Consider the following 7,091-nt stretch of genomic DNA (forward strand, 5'->3'; position numbering starts at 1 on the left):
CTGTTGAACCCTTCGTAGGGCTGCATTGAGAAATTATTATTGAAAGCATTATCAATCTTTTTCTCAAGCGCCTGGAACCAACTTTCTATGGCCGAATCCCAGACAGTGTAGGCCTCGGTGTCACGCCCCTTCCTAGAATGCAACACGGCTGTGATCTCAAGGGATGATATCCTTGATAACACAAAGCCAACTATCTAATCCTGCTACATTTCAATTCATAAGTAACTAAACCTGTCACAGTTTAATATAAACATAATACTCAATTAAATCTATCACAGTTCCATCCCAACATGATAGACCTGCTATAAATCAAATTTAACATGATACTCAATTCTTAACCATTTAATAATACTCAAGATAACCATCAAGCCCAACCAAATTCATAACATTTAAATAGGTGAGAAATATCTCCAATCATCATTTATCATTTTATAATTATTTACATAAACTTTTAAGATACAAGTCCTCAACATTTTCTACTTTAACGATCCAACATGGAGAACAATCCCCAAAACATATTCCAAGATAAATCTCACACACAAGCTAGCATAATCAAAAGAATGCCTGCTTCTCTCTCGAGGCAGACATAACCAAACTCCGTTAGTGTTAGTATGAGTGCTGAAAGTACATCCTTTATGCTGAGCTACCATACCTTAAACCTGTCGGAGAAAACGAGAAACAACAACATAATGAGACTCGAAGTCCCAGTGACAGCGAATCATCCATCTAACAATGGAGAAAATCAGGAAAGCATAACTATAAAGCTCACAATAAGATACATCATGAAATTCTAGCATGCTTCCAAGCAAAACTATAATAAAGGTCAACCAAATATAAGATCAAGCCATGTATATGATCGAGCTATGTAAAAGACCAAACTATGTATAAGATCAAGCCACATAAAAGTTTCTTTTTAAACTCAAGTAATTGATTACTGTCAACTATACCATGATACTCTTAAGCGCCCATGGGCATACTTCACTATTAATTAGGCCTACACATATCATAGGTGGACCACTCCTATGGGCAGCCTGCCTCAAACTGATGCCTACACATTTCATAGGTGACCTGCTCCTATGGACAGCCTGCATCCAACACTAACACCTACACATCCCATAGGTGAGTCATTCCTATGGGCAGCCTACATTCGGAAGTGACTCGACACAAGTTTAAGCCATAATTTCTTTGTTATCCACACCAATTTCTTATATCCTTATTTTCTTCTTAAGCAGCTTGTCAATAAAAATCAACTCTTATTACTTGCTTGCAAACATATACATAAGCTGAAAAGTATTAGGAAACTAACTTTATCTTTCAAGATAAGCTTTCTCATAGCAAAATATAACAAAAATACCAAAGTTAGATGGAATTCACTCACCTTAAGCTGCCTACCGCACCACCCGATGCTCAACTGATCTAAAGCCCTCTTCGGGCTCTCTTCTCTCTTCTTCTCCTATAAGAGTTGGCACATACTGATATTAGTTGGAATTCTACATGATACATGAGTGTATGAATGCATACTTGCTTAATTTACTTATTTTTCTAGCTTTTCTAGCTCATGCTTTATTCTATGCTTGCTTGCTTGGCTTAGGGTTAGCTATACCTTATCATAACTTGAGAGTTTCCAAACTCCCATCTATTTTTGCCTTACTAGGTTTAGCTAATTCTCCAAACCAACTCAAGAGTTTCAGCTAATAACCCTATGTTTCATTCCATAATTCACTACAATTTCAGCTCTCTTAATTTCAGCTTGTTCATTGAATAATTCAGACATAACTTCAGAAATTCGATTCATATTTCATTTTTCTGATTCATTCTAAGTCCACTAACATAAATTCTCACTCATTTACTGCATTAGTTCAACCTAGTTTTAAAAAAGTGGGCAGCAGCTCACTGTTTTTAGCCTTAACGCAGAATTCTTTTGATTTAAATTATCCAAATATTAAATCTTAATAAGGATCATTTAAAACTCAATTGGAAACTAGTTAGAAAGTAAAATCCTCACCTTAAATGACTGAAAACTCCAGCTGCTATCCAATAGTTTCTCTCCTTTTCTTCCAAACAGCAATTTCCGCTTCCTTCAACCAGTTTCCAATATGACCTTCCTTCCTAGCTGAATTCTTTTCGAATTTTGATTAAAAATCTCTTCTCCCTAGCTCTCTCTCTCTTCTCCACCATCTCAGCTCAGGCTAAAGGAAGAAAGTTAGCAACCAAGATGGTGGTTGAGCTTGAAAAGGGAATTAAATTAAAGAAACTACTTGCTAGGTGTCATCCTTGCAATTAATGAGCCTATTGAGGTGGCTTTATGAGGAATCTCTGCCTTTTATTTATAGAAGAAAGCTTCTCAAAGAATTCTCCAAAATCCCTCTTAAATTGGCCCACAAGCTTCTAGAAGTCAAATCCCATCGGGCTGAATTTCCGCAGTCGAGTCGACTTGTCCACACTCTGAGTCGACTCCCGCAGCCGAGTTGACTCTACTGAAACTCGAGTCAACTCAAACCCCTACACCTACTATTTTTGTGTATCGGCCAGCTCTTTTCAAGGGATCGGCCCAGGGGTCGACCCTTCTTGCCTAAACATGATTTCTTCCACTTTTTTGCTTTCTAATCCTTTCAAATTGCTTCCAAAAGTTCCAATCTCTTTTCTAATACTCTTAAGATGCTTAACTCATCCTTGCAACTTCTCTCAAAGGTAGAAATCATTAATGTTCTCTTCAAACATTTGTAATTATCAAAAATTAGTTCTTAGGGCAACTCCCTCTTTTTTAATTATCAATTGGATTCATGCTCATTACGACTAACTAATTACCATTCTAATACTCGAGTTTCCTATGAATAATATGCTATGCCACCTAAATTCATGCTGTGCCACTCATAAATGAGTGCTAACTGCAAATGCAAATTTTAATCCTACTTTTTCGGTTCGGGGTGTTACACTTGGAGTGCTAAGAAGAGCGATGACTAGGGGTTGAATCATGCCTTGATCGTGGATCGGAAGATTGCCGCTTTGCTGGTTCTCAGATCCTGAGATGGCTTTGGTGTGTTTGCCTCCTCTCTGGGCTCTAAGAAAGCATCCGTGGTTGCTCTGATTGTGGTGGCGGCTGAGAAGTCGGATTTGGTAGAGGTGCCATGATAGGAGGTGCAGGTGGCGCTGTCAAGAGGATTGGTTACACTATTGGATGGGGTGCAGGAGTAGCCTGAGTAAGCTGTGGCACCATCGATGGAGGCACAAAGATAGTCTGGACCACTTGAACAGAGACTATCAAATTCTGAACCTGCTAAAAGAGTAGGTTGAACTGATCTACCATGACCAGTACTGGCTGGGTTGGCGAATGAGTCTCTATCACCGATGGCTGTGCATGGCTGTCAGTCTGGCTCCCCACCTGATGAGAGGTGGCGGCATTGAACAGATGAGATGAAACTCACTTTGGTGGCATAATGTAAAGATTACACCCTTCCTCTATCTATTGCTGCTTGTTTTTGTTGAGGTCGGAAGATGGATGACTGGGCCTTATGTGGTGGTGCTGGAGTGACCTGCAAAATAAGTCCAAACCGAAGGTTCTCACTCTGACGAGGATCCTTTGATGCTTAAGTCAGATTTCAGAGAATAAAGGAAGCAGCAATGGATTCTTTGAGAGGGACTACTTATCTGGGTCCTCGAGACTTTTGTCATTTATAGAGGATGTGGTTGGATAATCGTGGGAACATACAGTTTCGAGATTATTAGGTTGTTGGACATGTTGTTACATACTGTTATGGGCGAGATATTCTAGCCCTTATCTATTTTCACGAGATATAGGGAGTTAGTTCCGTCCGAGCTTATCTACTTGGGGTAGATAGCTACTGCACGTGTTAAAGAACCGGTGGGCCAAGGCAACAAAAGGAGCCCACATGCCAGATAGATTGGATATAAATAAGTCAGCTCCACATACCTCAGCTCGATGTTTAGGTCAGCAACCACGGAGATAGCTCGCTGGCCTGAGGTATCAGTGATAACACAGGATTCGAGGCATTGTTAGTACATAACACACCTGATTCGAGATATTCATGGTACCATTGTAATAGGCGGTATAACAACAAAATAAGGCTCCAGCTTTTATTATATGGTTACACCATCAAATTTCATTTTTCAGTTAGTGAAATCGCCTAATTCCCTGACAAGGGATAAGTTGGCGCAGCAGAGTTGTACTGTAGAATAAAAAAAGTTATCCTCGTCTATTACATTTGTTGCTTTTATCCACTTCTAAGTAAATACAAAATGAGAGAGCAATTTTGTTAGTATGATAAAATTTAAATTATTATAGTTCCAAGAAATATTAAATGCATATACCTATGTTTTGTACTTATTCTTCAAACTAAAGGTATAATATCTCAATTCCAAACTTAACCAAATAGCTTTTTTTTTTGGTACAAACGAGCGGTCACACCGATCTGATGCGAGAGCAGTCCAACAAATTAAGATACAAAAAGTCCCACAAGGCTAGTGGGCAATCCCTACCCTATATCCGAAGCTAGTCGCTAGAGTGGTCAGCCACAAAAGCTACCACCCAGTTCGCTGCAGAGTTGGCCTCCTGATAAACATGGTGAACTCTGACTGCAGCAGTGTGGTGAAGGGAGGCCCAGATATCCTGAATGAGAAGGTGGCCTCCAGACCGCCTAGCACTATCCTGGAGCCAAGCAATGATAGTGACAGAGTCATCCTCAAGAAAGATCCGCTCCACATAAAGCTATTGCCTGACAAAAATGACTCCTACCCAAACAGCATGAAGCTCCACATCTAGGACAGAAGGCTCAAATAGTTGGGAGCCTCTAGCTACCAGAAGTCTACCATCAGAGCTGCGGATAACAAAATCCGCTTCGCCTCTCCCATCCTTGATACAACCATCGAAGTTAATCTTGACAAATCTCGGGGGTGGGGGCTCCCAAGCAATGAAAAGAATCCTATGGGTCGCTGTCGGGGTAGCTAAGAAGCTCCAGGGGCCAGGGATGTCAAGGAATGGAGTGGCAGCATCAAACTGACAATACTCCTGGGCAAGACAGATAGCAATGTCCAAAATATGATGAGCAGGAATCATCTCACCGTCGAAGATGCGGCTATTCTTGAATAGTCAAATCTGATAAGCAATGTAAGCAATCCGCCCAGCAACAGTAGCCAACCCATTAGTCATACTCTAACAAATCAGGCCAAGGAAAGAATCTAACCAGAGACCAGTGCTCGTCTCCTAAGGGTGATCACCAGCCTGCCTCCAAATGACAAACCAAATAGCTTTTACCGAAAAAACAAAAAAGCTCTCTCTTGCCACTTTAAAATTTATTTCATAACCAAATACAAGTGCTCATTAATCGGATACAGTTTGTACTTTGGAACTTTGGACCTGCTTGCCATACAACACACGGATCTAGAATTCTTATACAAAATTCTACATTAAGTAAAATTGATCATAGACATAGGCTTGAGCACAGAAAATATCTAATTTTAGATAGTAGACTAGATATTCACCGTGCTTAGCATGGGTGAAGTTTTCATTTACTTTACACATTATACAAATTTAATGGCTTTGCAATTGTTTGTACATAATCTAGTATTTTTTTAGTAAATTTTACTCACATATATTAAGTTTAAAACATAGAAAGAAAGAATAATAGGCAGATACATGTAGAACAAAGAACACATGTAGGTTTAAAAAGAAATGTGAATTAGCTTTGAATAAGTGGTAATCATTAGAACAAAAAAAAATAGTTCAACTTTGGTTGATGTTGAATATCTTTTTTGTCAACATTATACAAAAATTTCTTCGAAAATGAATTTTTTTATGGCATATCCTTGCAAATATGATCAAAGACATCACCTATTTTTTTTATCTTAAAGATCAAATGACAAATGAAAGAAAGTAATTGCAATATTATCAAATAAATCTATCTAATAAAAGAATACATAGCATGCAAGAATGTTAGGCAAAGAAATATAATTGGGTTTTGGCATTTTATATGTCATTTGTTTCCCAAACAGTAATGCATGAAAGAAATTTCAGTTTACAAAAAAAGACGACAGGGACAACCTATGAATGAAAATTTTCAACTCTAATGCACGTGGTATACGACTGAAGTTATGATCTACATTCTATTCTAGTGGCCGCCACCACCAAGATGAGTAAGAATTGCTAAGAATTCTAGAGAAAAAACTTAAACCAGAGACCTGAAAAATCACATTTTCTCTTCCATTTTTTATAGATAAGGCTATAACAGGATATTGCTCAAGAAGACCCTTACCATTTAATGGACTACCAAAGCAGATCTTTGGAAAGAAGATCCAGATGTAGCTTTATACTTCATAGAAGAAACCTACATGAAAAATAGGTAAGAAGAAATTTTTATTCTTGCTAACCAGAAAACAAAAGCTGAGAAATTTGAATACATTGCACTACTCATACATTGCACTACATTCGACTTTTGCTTCCTTTCTCATGTTCAGGTAGTTCAATGAGAAACTGGACACATCATCTTTGAATACTTTTGCACAAAAATATTATTGGAAAAATGGTTATAGTTATTGTGAAAGCCATCACAGTTCAAATTGTAAAGCCATTCAAGTTTTCAACTGGGTAATAACTGACTCCTGGTCATCATCCTGCAAAGTTATTAGCATACACACATTACAAAAATAAAAAAATTCCTGTTTCGAAAGTAATCATATAAAATGGATATAGAAGGTATAACATATATCACTTTGAGCTGTTAAAACCAAGTTGGTAATGGTGCAAAGGGGATAGATCACCATCTATGATAAAATATTATTTAATATTGTTGCCATTGAATACTATAACAATCATCTTCTTCTCCAAAGATCAACTTGAAATCTCTAATTGTAAAAGTCTCAAATAGTCAACGTCTTAATGAAATAACCTCTCCAAACAATAATATAGTTTCAACATATTCTTTCTTACTGTATTATAGGGTTGTCTACTCCAAATAATAAGTCAGCAGTTACCTTGTTGAAAGTAGCTAAATTTTCGATTAGGAGATACAATATGAAATAATCAAATAGTAGACCAGTTAAATCAAGCGAGATGGTATAAATTCAGCTTTAAAACT

General features: G+C 37.8%; 1 long non-coding RNA gene across 1 annotated transcript; it reads right to left on the reverse strand.

Annotated features, from left to right (window-relative positions):
- Window positions 1–364: 364 nt before the first annotated feature.
- LOC140854793 (uncharacterized) lies at window positions 365–6,739 on the reverse strand. The gene is made up of 4 exons (XR_012137935.1): window positions 6,431–6,739; window positions 6,270–6,341; window positions 1,379–1,453; window positions 365–659 (listed from the first exon to the last, which is right to left on the reverse strand). It is a non-coding gene; the product is annotated as an uncharacterized lncRNA (long non-coding RNA).
- Window positions 6,740–7,091: the final 352 nt, after the last annotated feature.

This window comes from Elaeis guineensis, chromosome 1 (genome assembly GCF_000442705.2).
Source record: "Elaeis guineensis isolate ETL-2024a chromosome 1, EG11, whole genome shotgun sequence".
Taxonomy (NCBI): Eukaryota; Viridiplantae; Streptophyta; class Magnoliopsida; order Arecales; family Arecaceae; genus Elaeis; species Elaeis guineensis.